Here is a 13,792-nt window from a genome sequence, read left to right as displayed (position 1 = left end):
TAATTTACTAGAGTGTATTGCAGTTTACTCAGGAGAGTAATCACTTTCCTTTGTCTCTTTGGGCTTTCCTCCTCCATGGCCATGCACCATTTTCAAAACAACAGGTATGCAACTTGCCCCAAGCCATTCTATAACCAGCAAAAAGGAAATTCATATAATAACTTTGGTTGACTCACTCCTAGTGAATTGTTCTTCTATTGCTATGGAGTAGTATCTAGCCATCACTCCCGATGGAGATCAAGATGAAGACTATTTTCTGCTGAAAGAAATGAGGAATGAGATCTAATAAGCTGAATGTGCTTTTTTCATCTCTGACTTTCCTTATCCCTCCATGTGATCAATTACATTTGTGAACCTATGCATTACTATTTTGTAACAGTGCACTAACCATCTTAAAATGCTTACCATTACACAGAACTGAAATAGTCAAATGTATCAGTGTTGTCCTCATGATGCAGATGTGTTAATTCTCTTAAAATTAGATTTTTTCCAAGTTTTCTCAATCATTTACTGCATAGTTTATGAATTCATAGACAATGGATTTTAAGATTCTTTTTCACTTTCTCATAAACATGATAAATGTAAAGTTAAAAGCTGTATCATAGGTCATTCATCAATGTTGAGCCATACAACCATAGTGAATAAAATTGAAGATAATTTATCATACTTTATTTCCTTCAATAATCTCATTATCTTCATTGAAAATCAGCTGTCCAGAACCTTTCAATTGAAATCCATTCACTCCTGATTCTCAATCGCTGCCAAAAATGATTTCCTGTCAGTCTCTCCTTCTGGAAAATTAATTGCAAAATTGGCCTCCACTCTTTGTTGAATACAATTTGTAAAATGCAGGATCCACCTCAGTTGGAAAAAATTGCAATCATTTTCCAAAGCTGTATGTTGCAGGTTACAGGCTCTTACTGTTTCAAAGGTTAAAAGAAAGGTAAGATTAATTGCTTCTGTTTCACAGCAGAGAAAATTGGACTTCCAAAGAGACAATGGGTAAAATATATAGAAAATAGAAATTGATTTGTAATTTTTGGTTTCAAAGCTATTTTTCTCTGACAGTTGAATCCTAGTTAAATCTATGGTTTTAGGGGTTCTTCTAATCAGACTCAAACATGTGGTAATGGCCAAGTGAGTTTTATTCAACAAAAAGTTAATAATGTGACTGTACTTTTCCCTAACTTTCTGCTATCTGTAAGAGGCAGCAATTTACTTTCTGGGGCTCCTGAACATGCATGGTGTATTACTGTGTAATCTAAATAACCAAAATTCAGCTATTGGACTAAGGTTTCCGTTTGGCGGTTGTACCATTAGAAGTGAGGTGGGTGGACACTTTTGACTGCCCATGAGATGCTCCCAGGGACCTACTGCTGCAGCAAAAAAGTTGTGGCCAGTGTGTTGCCTGCTAAATATGTTTTCAAAAGGTAAGGGAGAATCTTCCTCGTACTTGATGAGGCCTCTGAAGGGCTGCATTTTTAGAGAGCTTTCACAGGCAAGATCCAATGCCCTCTCTGCTGACTGCTGGTTGCCAGAGCTCAACCAAATGCAAATGTCAGAAAATGGAGCAAAGGCTGTGTTTCTTTCATTTTGTTAGAGAACACCTATCTATATGGGCCAGCGCGGTTTTTTGGGTCACAGCAGGCTCACAGGCAGGCAGCAATGCAGCCGAGTGCCTCCCCAAGCTGTTTTACATTTCCAGCCTTCCCAGATCCACCATAAAAATCGTGGTGGTGAAAAAACCTATCCCAATGAATTTTGATACAAGATATTTGCATTAAATCCAAATCTGAAGTTATTTGTTTTCCTACCTCAATGTTCAGCAAGGTCCCTTGATGCTGGACACCATCAAAACTGAACAGTAGGAGAAAATACAAACTGAGTGAACTGGTTAACTTACGCCAGAGAAAACGTTCCTTTAAATAGATGTTATCAATAAACTCTTCAGCCCTTTTCTGCTTAAAGCACTTGTCATGGCATCTGTTGTTACAGCCTTGTGTATGTTCTGATTATTCTTCTGTGAGAATTAACAGGGAGACCATACCTTTCAATTTGCATTGAAGGCTTTGGAACATAGTTACAAGAGTAGGCCATTCAGCCCCTCAAGCATGTTCAGCCATTCATTTAAATCATGGCTGATCTGTTTAACTTCATCCACCCACCTTGGTCCCGTGACCCTTAATTCCCTTGTTTAACAAAAATCTATCATCGAATTTGGGCTGGGAGTTGGGGTGTGATTATGAGTATGGTTTTCTGTAGATCTGGTGTGTATGCTGCTGCTGCTGCAATTCTCAGCGATGCTTTTTATGTCCATGCATCCCAAAGTGGGGCACTTGATAGGCCGGTGGGTACAAACAGATGTTATATATTGGAACCAGCAAAATTACACTAATTTAGTTAAGACATTATCTGTAATTAAAGTGATGTCAATGTGTCTCGAGTTCCTGGCTTTTTCATTCTTACATATTTATATAAATTATGGAATCACAAATATATGTAAATTATTTTCAAAATTTGTGACAATAACATTTTAAGCCAGAGTTGAAACATATTAAGCACCCTTGGGTTTGTTACGTGACTAGAAATCATTTGTATTGCAATGTCAATGGTTAACTATATTTCTTCAACAGCAATTATTTCTATAATAATGGCACAATTATTAATTATAAGTAGATAAAAAATGAATGCTAGAAATTTGAAATTGAACACTCCAAATAGACTACAGGTTTATCAGCATCTAATAACGAGTGGTTAATATTTTGAGTTTACACCCAAAACCAATAAGGGTAGATGAAGTATCCCAACTAAAACCATAACATCTTTCCCTTTACGATGCTGACTGGCCTTTTGTGCAATTCCAACATCTTCTGTTTTTCCCAAATAATTTCATGGTCAGGCTATTTATTTGAAAAGACACATGTCCCCATTTTCTTCCTTATTAAATTGATTTTAATCCAGAAGCAATTCTTCATTAGATGAGTCTTTCTTCTCTTTCCTTTTTGAAATCATTCCTTTTCAGATTGGGTAACATTGTGAAAAGCAAAGATTTTTCTATTCCTGTCATCTCAATCACTGACAAGGTCATCTCTGATTACTTGCTTTTATCTCTCACCACTCGCATCCCCTTCTCACTTCTTTCTGCGTCCAAGCCCTGGGGGGGGGGAAAAAACTACCCCAAGTCGCTTAGTGGCACTTTCAAACTCCCAACTGTCTAGACTTTGGTCCTCCATTCACATTACGTCTGCAACTACCGATCAATCACACACTCACCTACCAATTTAATGCCTTTGTCCCCAGTAAAACCCATTATATATTTAAGTTTTAAGTTTATTTCTGCTATAAAATAGATGGAAAGAACGGATTGGTGAGAAGTTGGTGTTTTTTTTTTAAAGTTTATTTCTGCTGGGTTAGATCTTAGTCCATTAAATAGAAGCATGGCAGCTCAGTCCTGTGGAATGCACATCTCGTGCCCTGTGGCAAGTCCTGGACGCTTTGCGTAACCTGGACGATCATATGTGCAAGAAGTGTCACCAGCCACTGCAGCTCGAGCTCCGGGTTTCCAGCCTGAATCCATCTCACTCTCCAGCGGGTATTCTCTTCTGAGTACTGGTGAGGGTGATGGTGCCTCTATGGAGTGCAGCCAGAGCCAAGTCCACCAAAGGGCGGGGGGGGGGAAAGAGAGGAAAGGAAGAAGAATGGAAGAGTTATAGTGGTAGGTTATTCAATAGTCAGGGGAGCAGACTGGCATTTCTGCGGGCACAGACATGACTCCAGGATGGTATGTTGCTTCCCTGGTACCAGGGTCAAGGATGTCACCGAGCGGCTGCAAGACATTTTGGGGGGAAAGGATGAACAGCCAGAGGTCGTGGTTCATATCGGTACCAATGACATAGGTAGAAAGAGGGATGAAGTCCTGCAGGTAGAGTTTAGGGAGCTAGAAGAGATAAAAAGCAGAACCACAAAGGTAGTAATCTCTGGATTATTCATGGTACCTTGAGGTAGTAATCTCCAGATTATTCAAGGTACCTCGAGCTAGTGAATAAAGAAATAGGAGATTCGAGCAGATGAATGTGTGGCTGGAGAGATGGTGCAGGAGGGAGTGCTTTAGATTCCTGAAGCATTGGAGGGTTTCTGGGGGGAGGTGGGACCTGTACAAGCCGGATGGGTTGCACCACAACAGAGCCGGGACCAATATGCTCGCGAGATGGTGGGGGGGGGGGGGGGGGGGTTGCTAATGCTGTTGGGAATGTTGGGAAGGGTTTAAACTAGCCTGGCAGGGGGATGGGAACTTGAGAATAGATTCAGTAGGGAGGGAAGTAAAGCTGGAATTGGAAAGCAAAAATGTAGAAAGTGAATTTAAAGGACAGAGGAAACAAGGTCTAAAAAGTAGTCAGCAAGGAGGTTTGGTTGTACTAAGTGGTATATACTTCAATGCAAGGAGTATAGCGAATAAGGCAGATGAGCTGAGAGCACAGGTAGACACTTGGGAGTATGATATTATAGCTATTAGAGACATGGCTAAAAGAGGGGCAGGTATGGCAGCTCAACATTCCTGGTTACAGGATTTTCAGATGGGAGAGAGGAGGGATGATATGTTAGAGGGAGCATCAAACATATGTAATAGATGTAATAGTTTCTTTAATCAATACCGAACTGAAAAACAAAAAAGGGACGATCACACTTCTGGGAGTGTACTATAGACCCCCAGTAAGAGGGAGCTAGAAGAGCAAATATGTAGGCAAATTTCTGAAGTGCAAAAACTATAGAGCAGTAATAGTCTGGGATTTCAACTACCCCAATATTAACTGGGATAAAATTAGTGTGAGGGTATAGAGGGTGCGGAATTCCTAAAATGCATTCAGAACTTATTTATCCAGTATGTAGCAAGCCCAACGCGGCAGGGGGTGGTTCTGGACTTAAGTTTTAGGGAATGAAGCTGGGCATGTTGAAGGGGTATCAGTGGGAGAGCATTTAGATGCTAGTGACCATAATTCAGTTAGATTTAAGGTAGTTATGGAAAAGGACAATGATAGACCAGGAATAAAAGTTCTAAATTAGAGAAAAGCCAATTTTTCTAAGTGAGAGGTGATTTGGCCATAGTGGACTGGAAACAACTACTTGATGGTAAATCAGTGTCAGAGCAGTGGGAGGCATTCAAGGAGGAGATTCGGAGGGTTCAGACCAAATATGTGCCCTTAAAGAAAAAGGGTGGGACTAACAAATCTAGAGCCCCCTGGATGTCGAGGGACATACAGAGTAGGCTAAAGAAAAAAAGGGAGGCTTACGACGGATACTGCGGGCTAAATACTGCAGAATCTCTAGGAGAGTATAGAAAGAGCAGGGGTGAAATTAAAAATATATTAAGAAAGCAAAGAGAGAGCATGAAAAATCCTTGGCAAGTAAAATCAAGAAAAACCCAAAGATGTTTTATAAATATATTAAGAGCAAGAGGATAACTAAAAGATAGGGTCTATTAGAGACCATGAGGGTAATCTGTGTCTGGAGACAGGAGACGTGGGTATGGTTCTTAATGAATACTTTGTGTCTGTTTTCACAAAAGAGAGGGTTGATGCGGACATTGCTATCTGGGAGGAGGAGTGTGAAATATTAGATGAAATAAACAGTGAGAGAGGAGGTATTAAGGGGTCGAGCAGCTTTGAAAGTGAATAAGTCCCCAGGCCCGGATGAAATGTATCCAAGACTGTTAAGCGAAGCAAAAGAGGAAATAGCAGAGGCTCTGACCATCATTTTCCAATCCTCTCTGGCTTCAGGTGTGGTGCCGGAGGACTGGAGAACTGCTAACGTGGTACCTTTGTTTAAAAAGGGAGAAAGGGATAGACCGAGTAATTACAAGCCAGTCAGCCTAACCTTGGTGGTGGGAAAATTTTTGGAAAGAATTCTGAAGGACAGGATAAATCTTCATTTCGAAAGACACGGATTAATCAAGGACAATCAGCATGGATTTGTTAAGGGAAGATCATGTCTGAATAACTTGATTGAATTTTTTGAGGCAGTAACAAGGAGGGTTGATGAGGGTAGTGTATTTGATATTATGTATATGGATTTTAGCAAGGCTTTTGATAAGGTCCCACATAGCAGACCGGTCACAAAAATAAAAGCCCATGGGATCCAGGGCAAAGTGGCAAGTTGGATCCAAAATTGGCTCAGAGGCAGGAAGCAGAGGGTAACAGTTGATAGGTGTTTTTGTGACAGCAAGGCTGTTTCCAGTGGGGTTCCGCAGGGCTCAGCACTAGGTCCCTTGCTTTTTGTGGTATACATCAATGATCTAGACTTGAATATCGGGGGTATGATTAAGAAGTTTTCAGACGATACTAAAATCGGCTGTGTGGTTGATAATGAAGAAAGCTGCGGACTGCAGGAAGATATCAATCAACTGGTCAGGTGGGCAGAACAGTGGCTAGTGGAATTCAATCCGGAGAAGTGTGAGGGAATGCATTTGGAGAAGGCTAACAAGGAAAGGGAATACACATTAAATCGTAGGGCACTGAAATATAGAGAAACAAAGGAACCTTGGAGTGCATGTCTACAGATCCCTGAAGGCAGCAGGCCAGGTAGATAAGGTGGCATACAGAATGCTTGCCTTTATTAGCCGAGGTATAGAATACACGAGCAGGGGGGGGTTATGCTTAAACTGTATAAAACACTAGGTAGGCCACAGCTAGAGTGCTGCGTGCAGTTCTGGTCACCGCATTATAGGAAGGACTTGATTGCACTGGAGAGGGTACAGAGGAGATTTACGAGGATGTTGCCGGGAGTGGAGACTCTTAGCTGTGAGGACAGATTGGATAGGCTGGGTTTGTTTTCTTTGGAACAGAGGAGGCTGAGGGGAGACCTCATTGAGGTGTAAAAAATTATGAGGGGCCGAGATATAGTGGATTAAAAGGGCCTATTTCCCTTAGCAGAGTGGTCAACAACCAGGGGGCATAAATTTAAAATAATTGTTAGATTTAGAGGGGATTTGAGGGGAAATTTCTTCACCCAGAGGGTTGTGGGGTCTAGAACTCTCTGCCTGAAAGGATAGTAGAGGCAGAAATCCTCACATTTAAAATGTACTTGGATGTGCACTTGAAGTGCTGTAATTGGCAGGGCTACGGACCTAGAGCTGGAAAGCAGGATTAGGCTGGAAAGCCTCTTATTGGCCGGTACGGACACGATGGGCCGAAATGGCCTCATTCTGTGCTGTAAATTTCTATGATTCTACATTCTCACACATCCTGGTTGCTCGCTTTGGTACAGCCCCCATCTTTGCTCCCTTAAGTCAACGGGATGTAGATTTGAACGTTTATAGCACACAACTGGTTTAACCATTTCCAGATCTGGCTGGACCATAGCAAGCACTATTGGGGTTTGCTTTCCTCATGCCAAAACTGCTCACTACTCCAGTATCATCCTGAAATGCAAAGATAATATCCGGCTTCTTTTCTGCACTATCAACCAACTCCTTAAACCCCTCTCCCCTGCCTCCTTCACCCTCACCTCCAACAAGTGCGAGTAGTTCATGAACTTCTTTCATAAGATTGAGACCATCCCTTGCTGCTCTTCAATTTGGTCCCCTTTTTAATTGCTCTAAGCCTCTCTACCTTTAAGATGCTCCTAGTCTGTTCTTCACCACTCCATTTGTAGGGTCTGGGAGCAGATCACCTGATTGCATTGGTTGGCGAATAGTACACAGCACAGACAAATACCCAACAACAAAGTTATGTGAATAATCTTTTCAGCAATCAGAAACTTGTAAGAATTGACAGCTAAAAATCAAATTTTATTGGAATGTTGTAAGTAAAAACAAGCATCTTTAAAAATTGCAAAGTAAGCTGTATTTTACGATGATCAAATGAATTTTGCCATTAAAATCATTAAATCAAGTACTTAATCAACTAAAAACATTTCTAAACATCAATACAAAAGACCAGTAACAGTTAATTTTAAACAATTAAGTTATGCATCACTGTGCAAAGTTGTATTCACATTAGTGAGGTCACAATGTCCACTTCCATTTCACCACAGCAGACATTCAGTACTGAATAATAAAACTGCACAAAACAGATGACAGTGTTGTGACATCACATGCCACTTAAACTGCTTGCAATCTAGATAGGACTGGCCAATCTAAAGGTCACAGTCATTGGTGCCCAGCATTTACACTGTCCCAAAATTTAAATCAAAATGAAGCTCACGGATAGCAGTGGCTTTTCACAGACTTAAATTTTGAACCCATGCTCTGGCAATTTTGTGTACATTTTTTTGTCATGGTTGAAGAATCAGTAGAACAAAAATTATACAAGCCTAGTTTGAGCAGTTGGTAATGGGGGGAAGTTGGTGTGATTAATGACAGGAATGTATCTGAGTTCTGAGGCAGAAACACATATCATTACAACTATGCTAGTTTTATACGCCAATAGTACATGGCTGCCTCAAACAGTAATGCGCCATCAGATACTAATATATGAACAGTGCCACTATCAGCACTGTTTGAGAGCTTCAATGGATACCTCTAACAGCAAGGGTAAATGGTTGCTGGCAGAAGCACTTGCACCAGTTCCACCAAATTGGGCTGGCTGAAACTGCTGACCTCTCTACCTGTCCATTCAAGCCAGAAATTCACTCCTGCTGTTGCTGACAAATACAGACCTTCTCCCAATATTGGGAAACTCCTGGCTCAAATGGAAAAGTCATAAAAATAACCTTGCACTCACAATGTATGGTAAGATTTGTGCATGTCTGGTTACTTTAAAGTGCTAGTCACAAAATGGCTCGTTAATATGAATGAGATATTAATCTTCAATTCCTGCCACAGAGTACAAAGCTCTGAAGCCTACTGATAGGGGAGCAGGTGGTCAGTACAGTGGCTGCATGTCACCATACACGTATCTTGTATTGCTCAAGATGGAATTCAGGCTACAGTCAGTATCAGATGATCTAAACTATTTCCTTTGCCATACCAGTAGAAAATTTTCATACTGATAAAATACTGTTTTGCTGAAAGGCTGATGGATGAACTTTTATATGACAGACAATTTAAATAGGGTGCCAATTGTAGATAAATTAAAATATTACTCTAACTTACCAAGGTAAACATATTAAAATATTTTTCACATTCATTGCAATGGCAGTTCAAAAAAACTCTATACTCCAACAAAACTGATGTTTTCAATGTTATCTAATGTCTCAGATACATTATTTTATGTGAGGAGTGATATAAAATCATTAAAGTTGTCTTAGATGTTTGTTCAGTTAGAATGCACTGGATTCACACAGAATTTTAAAATTGCATTAGTCACACAGTACCTATACACATTAAACTTTAGATATTCAATACAAATATCGTACAAAAACAAATTCTGAATGGAAAAAAAGTGAGATGAATTGCCTTCTTCAGATGTTTGGAAATTTTTTTATCGCAAGACATCGCCATTTCAATAGAAAACCCTCCCCATTCAGACTCCATAAAATCACTCTTAATAATCAAGGTAGCCGAATTGCTTTCCAATTTATGAACTGTCCAGCCAATCACATGAAAATTGGTTGTTAAAAACAATGGCATAGTGACCAACATTGTGGTACTGTATTACTTCACACACCAACCCTTGCTGACATACTGTTTTGTCCTATTCAGTCAAGTGGCCATTTGTTATATGCAAGTCTAAACTCTGATGCCAATAGCTTGTGCAGCCTTGGGAGGGCAACTTCCTTCACTTTTTTTTGGATTGCCTCAATTCCCATCATCCCAGCACATTGGTAAATCCATAAAAGTTTTCACATCATGACACTTTCTAAAAAAGCAGGGAAAAAACACATTCACTTCACAGTAGTGAAGGCTTCAAAATTAATCATTTTGGATTTAATACATTTTACTTTGTATACAACCCAGTCCCTGAATGGTACAAGTGCCACATTAACATTCTTTCTCTTTGGTAAAAATTAAATAATCTTAGCTTGACAAAGCTTGTGCTAATACCATTGTGCCAACAATACAAGTATAAACTCCTGCTGTCTGAAACATTTTGCAGAAACTGGCAAAATATTGGATCCTTCACATTGGACGTGAAGCTTGGTGCCCCTCACAACATAGCCCCAACCTGTCCAGTTTCTTTATTCCTCTCCTAAAGGTGGTGTCCCATGGGGAGGTACAATTCTACCTATAATGGCAACCCTCTGGTGGCCAATCTAAGTTTGTGCCTAGACATTGAATATCAGACTACTTAACCAGGAGGCAGTCTTCATAGGTACATGTAGTCCACATATTTTGCAAGTGGGGTTACTGGATAAGAAATAAGCACCTTCAATGATTCTTTTCCTTTCCCCACTTTCCTAGCTCGGCTGTTGGGGGAGGGGCCACTGATGCCAATTCTATCATCCATAACATTTGGTCCAGCTGAGATCAGGTAATTAAGCAAAGACTGAGGATCACATCTGGGACCATATTGGTCTGTCTGTTTCATTAATAGGTGGCATACTGAGGGCAAATGAAGCCACTTTAAAACTGACTATTGGGAATAACTTCCAATAGCGTTTTCATATGCATGCTCATTAGTCCAATCCAAAAAAAAACAAAGCAAATCCCAAGATTGTAATTAATGACAAATTTCACATCCTAGTGACTCTTCCACTAAACTCCAAAATATGCATTGCTTCAAACCTCTGGTGTGTACTGATCTCTTCAGTTAAGCCCAAGGTTTTAATAATTAAACTGCAAACTAATATTGCTACCTTTTAATTATTAAAGAAATTTTATTTGTCTTCGGGATATTTTAGTTAGCAAATAATTTGCCACATTTTCACTTTTTAAAAACATAAATTACTTTGATATAATGTTGAACAGTGGCATACTTTAATTACTTTAAAAGGGAGTTGCATTAGCATCTCTTTAAAAAGCACTGTTAAATTAATTACAATTAGCACTACCTTTTATGCCCATTTTTGTTGGGGGGTTGGGAGGGAGAGTCAAAATAGTGGCCCAGAAATTCCGGCCTCCCCGCATATAGAGCTTCTATGAACCCGGGAAGGCAACGGAAAAGCCGGTTTTCAGCACACAATGCGCATGCACTGAAAACCAGCTTTTCCGATCTGTCAAGCTGGAGCTTGACAGATATTCCAGATCCCGGGCGCGAGGACATTTGCAAGGGCAAGATTGCAGTATTTATCCATATCTTGTCCAGCAAATGTCCTCAAATATCTTGCGCCTGAAAAAGCAGGCGCATAGCCTACTTTTACAGGCACAATTGTTTTAAAACACACAAACATATTAAAATAAAGTTATCAAAACATATTTATTGTTAAAACCCTCCCCACTACAGTAAGTTTATTTTAAGGCATAATTAAAAAAACTTTTAAAAAACATCGGGAAAATATATATATTTTTTATAAGACATTAAATGAATCTTAAATATGTAGTGTAAATGAATCTTAAATATGTAGCTTTGGGTGTTTGGAGGGGGGGGGTTCCTCATTCCTAATAATGGGAACTCCAACTTACAGAGTTCCTATTATGAATGAGAAAATACTTACCTGTGATTGGGTGACCGGGTACACGTCCCTACGTGCACGCGCTGTGACTCGCAGGGAGAGGAGGCCTGTGGATCGCAAACTCAAGTGGGCGCAGCAGCTTCAGGTAGATGTGCATTTTTTTTCTAAAATCTAGTCGAACGCCCGCAGGAAGGAGAAAGTGGAAGTTCTACGCCATTTATTAACTTTAATTTCAATTCATTTTAATTATGTGAGGTGTGTTTTTTTATTTTTCAATTGGTGTTACTGTGCTTGGGTTTTTTTTCCTCAATTAATAGTTTGAGAACTCGTAGATACGGAGTTCCCAGTGCTATTAATTGAAAATACTTTACCTGATTGGTTGAGCAGTCACATGTGACTGCACCTTCTGCGTGGGAACCTGGAGGACAGGAGCACGGGAAGAGAAGGCCACCCCAACGGAATCTCTCGCTCCTCCGGTACCACCAGGTACTTTTGGAAAAATTCTCCGGTCAGAGGCAATTGCCTCCGACCAGAATTTCAGGGCCAGTAAGTTCTGAAAGACAATCGGAAACTGGCATACAAAAATGACTGCATTAAGGATCTTGAATCAGTTAGTAACTCAGGATGCTGTCATAATTGTTATTTTGACTTAGGTTCCTTTTTACCAGGCTAGCAATTCTCTCAATGGGGTCAACACACTTTAAAATCAAAGATAAATATTCAGGAACACTCGAACAAAATGGATGCTAAAATAAAATCTGTTCTTTTTGAAGGACATGGCTAGTGAATTTTAATTTTTATACCATCCTGTACAAAGCCCCCGAAAAAGACATCATGTACAGTAAAGTTATATTTCAATGGGGAGGTGAGGACATCCTTGGCACTTAAACAGCACATTACAGATAGCAGAAGTTGGCACTTGCACTGCCAAATGAACCAATTAAAATGTATTTCTACCATGAACCACTCAACTACAAATAGTATAAATAGGTAAACAAAATACTTTTTTTTGTGTTTTAGGACAAGATTTAAAATAGTTTTCACCACGAACACAATTACAAGCAAAGTATTAAAGGAAATAAGGTGAAACCTTGCTAAAAGAAACAGGATGATAAAGACACAATCCTGAAATAGCCAAAGATTTAAAACACACAGAAATCACCACAAATTTGTTTTAAAATGACATTTTGATAGTCTAGGAGGAAACATGGAAAAACCTCTCCTGTACAATTAAGTGATACTGTTATAATAATTGACATTTAAACTTCAGTAGGAAAAAGGTTTAAAATACATACATAATCAACATCCAGAATATAATACAAAAACATACGTCATCCAGAGTAGGTTTGGATTCCTAAGCTCAAATCCAACTTCTGTTCATGTTCACCTGAGTAATCCATTCCAGACCATCTTGTTATTTTATATAAAATATTTATAAACATACCTTTTGATTTTTATTTAAAACCAATCAATGGACTATTATAGCAAACAGAATACACAGGTCGATATACACTGACATAACTGACAAATTAATGAAGAAAAAGGTTCACATTTAATTTAGTCCATGTTCCATCATCAGAACATGAAAATGTTGAATGCAGGAGTATTTTATATGCTGCACACAAACACTATAAAACATCACACAAATACATTCAAGCTTTAAATAATTCAATTAACTGCTTGGTAAAAGAATTACCAGCATCACTGAATCAGTGATTGATAGATGTGGAATGTTTTGATTCATCTATATGCAGGATTTGCTCACATGGAACATTATACTGATATTGCTCAAATGTTCAACTTTTAAATGTATTAATTTTCCCAGGACGGTAACAGTGGATTGTGTAACATCCACTCAATTTCCAAAAAGGAATACTCACAGTAACATCAGAAATTCTGATAACAGAAGGTATAGAAAGAATAGAAAGCACTGTGTCTTTGAAGCTGAGCTTTTGAGAACAGGGAGTGCAGTGAAAACCAGCATACGGGTCACTCTTTTGTATTGTGCTGGTGCTGCTAGCTCCTGATGTGTGAATCTTGCACAACTGGCAGCAATACCAGAAATAAACTTGCTGTATTCACTAAAGCTAGTGGCCATTCTTTTCATGCTTACTTTCTGACACCGAAAGATTATGTGCTAGGAAAATGATTTTAAAATTCAGTCATGTGGAATTTCAGCTTTGGAAATAGGTTAATTATTTAGACTATAATTTAATTATCTAGGTCTATTTCCAACCATCATTCTTTGGACTTTCACTGTCTCTCTTTTCTGTAAGCACAACAACCAAAACTGGACTATTCTACA

This window comes from Pristiophorus japonicus, chromosome 1 (genome assembly GCF_044704955.1).
Source record: "Pristiophorus japonicus isolate sPriJap1 chromosome 1, sPriJap1.hap1, whole genome shotgun sequence".
In the NCBI taxonomy this organism is placed as follows: domain Eukaryota; kingdom Metazoa; phylum Chordata; class Chondrichthyes; family Pristiophoridae; genus Pristiophorus; species Pristiophorus japonicus.
This window is presented reverse-complemented; position numbering follows the sequence as displayed.